The sequence below is a fragment of the Symphodus melops genome, assembly GCF_947650265.1.
Source record: "Symphodus melops genome assembly, chromosome: 18".
In the NCBI taxonomy this organism is placed as follows: Eukaryota; Metazoa; Chordata; class Actinopteri; order Labriformes; family Labridae; genus Symphodus; species Symphodus melops.
The window spans coordinates 8,256,461-8,258,889 of NC_136708.1; the positions used below are offsets into that span (position 1 = coordinate 8,256,461).

General features: G+C 36.2%; 1 long non-coding RNA gene across 2 annotated transcripts; it reads right to left on the reverse strand.

Annotated features, from left to right (window-relative positions):
• Positions 1-360: 360 nt before the first annotated feature.
• On the reverse strand, positions 361-1,841 carry LOC306839811. Of its 2 annotated transcripts, XR_013781260.1 has the most exons (4): positions 1,743-1,841; positions 950-1,092; positions 769-881; positions 362-625 (listed from the first exon to the last, which is right to left on the reverse strand). It is a non-coding gene; the product is annotated as an uncharacterized lncRNA (long non-coding RNA). The 2 variants fall into 2 exon arrangements; XR_013781259.1 differs by having other exon boundaries at positions 361-881.
• Positions 1,842-2,429: the final 588 nt, after the last annotated feature.

The following is a 2,429-nucleotide window of genomic DNA, read 5'->3' on the forward strand; positions in this document are numbered from 1 at the left end:
AGTTAATATCAACACTTTTAAAGTGTCTATATGGGTCCACACCACAAAGTGTTAATTTGACTCTTTTTGGAGAGTTTGTACACTAACACTGTTCTAGTGTTATTATTGACTCTTTTCGGAGTTAAAATTTAACACTGGGTAACACTAACCAGTGTCACTTTTGCTTAACACTGCAATGTAGTGTTAGAATTTAACTCTTTTAGAGTATATTTTTTAACTATAAAAAGTGTTACTTTTCTATTAACACTGCAGGGTGTAAACATTGGGTAATGAATTATCAAAACATGTTTTCAAAATTATGCAAAAATACTGATATCATGTTTGATAAAATCAAATTTATTTTTCAAAATGTGCACCACAATGCAATTTACAGGTACTGTGCAGGGTTGAAAGAAAGAAGAATCAAAACCAGGAACATCTCTCACTTTGCCGTCTTAGAGCACACCAGATATACAGTATTAATCACTCACACACTCACTGATAGTCTTATGCATACATAAGAAACAATTGGGATTGCTTTCTTGTCCAAAACAATGAAGAACCTTTGGATTTTCTTCTTTTGCTCAGCAGTGCAAAGAAGGAAGGGTTGAATTGCATTTCTTTCTCCAGCGAGGCTGACTCCTTCCTGTAGTTTGAATGAAAGAGATCCAAAAATATACCAGATAAGTTAAAAGTGTATTGTTGCATTCCTACAGAAAACTACATGCACTTTTTTCACAACTGCTGCAAAAAACAATGTTGGTGATATGAAAAGATTATGGTACACACCTTAACAAATCTCTCAAGGTGGTTGGCTGCCTGTGCTGAGCTAATGTTGGCTGTTGACGTAGAGGGCAGGAGCAGCAACAGCAGCAGGAGTGAGGACATGTCACTATCCCAGCCTTTAAGATAAAGGAGAGGACAGGAGACAGAAAAGTTTGAAACAATATATGTCTATAGTGATGTTTACCTTTTTTGCTTCATCATGATCAAGTTCTCTCAAGCCCCTCTCCCTGTTCTTTGTGGATGCGAGAATAACAGTTGAATCTGAACGAGAAGAAGCTGGTGATGCTGATGGCTCTGATTCTTCTGCAACCAAATGGATTTCTGGATCTAAAAATACTTTATATAATAACTGAAGTCCTTAAAACAATGACATCACGATAAATTAAAAATATATATATATTTTGAGATCACAAGACAAAATAATAAAACTTTAATGATGATAGAAATGCATCATCAGGATTTTTCAAAAGCCTAATTGTATGACAGATATTGTTTATAGATATTGTATTGACAAACTGCTGCCTGTCTATCTTCGGTTGCTGTGGTTTAACAACAACAAAAAATTGATTCAAGTCTTAAAAACTGGGAGTACCAAATAAGACCAAACTAATGTTGTTCACCATATGCTAATGTACCAACCCTAACTTAGTGCTCATAGAAGTTTAGTAGTTAACACAGAAAAGCTATTTCAGCCAGCCTTAAATTAAACTTAACCAATTCAGCTTAACTAACAGCTAATTTGAAAGCCCTACCTGCAACATTATAGCATACAACACAAGTTGTATGCTATCACAATGAGGTTTGGCTTTAAGCAAGCTAAATAAACATGTAAGCTACTTGCTATATCTGGATCGGTTAGCATAACTTTAGCCTACAGTGCTACAGTGGCTTATCAGTAATACAATAACTCAAAACAATTTGAAAGGAATCAATAGCTATATGAGAAAAAAATGACAGAAATTACATTTTTTTCTTACCTGAAAGCGTACAGCCAAATCCAGAAGTTGACGCACGCCACGGTTAAGTGAAACAATCTAGCTTGGTTTCGGACTGGGAATGTGGGCATGTCTGAGCATGTTGGGGCGGGATAACTAACACTTGATAAGTGTCAGAGTTAAGAGTGACAGGTTCAGAGTTAAATATGCTGCAGTAACACTTACAGATTTGTTTGCCTGACACTTTGTTTTTACTCTCGTATATGACACCAACTCTTTTTACACTGAGAGTACATTTGGAGGGATATGACTCTTTCTAGAGTTAAATTGACTCTACACTTGCTTAAATTTTGCACACCCACAATTTAACTCTTCTCAATTTGCTGTGTAGTTAAGAAACTTTCCAGTTTGGCGTGATTTTTGGATGTTGGACACTTTGAACATTGGCCTTTAAGGCTACGATAGATGACGTGATTACACTTTGATTGGATTGAAATAGGAGTTTCATCATTATTTGTGATGACACTTGTGATATAGATGCTGGCCTTTTGTTTGTGGCTGCATTTGTTGAAGATGTCAGGCCACTGCAAGCACACTTGTAGGTTGTTGTTGTTGTGTGTGGATTGTGTGCGTGTGGTTATACTGCATAGCCTTTTACGCTGTGTACGGCTGTATGGGCATCCAAAATCACTGAATGTCAAACTGTCATTTGCCTTTTAAATTTGGTTT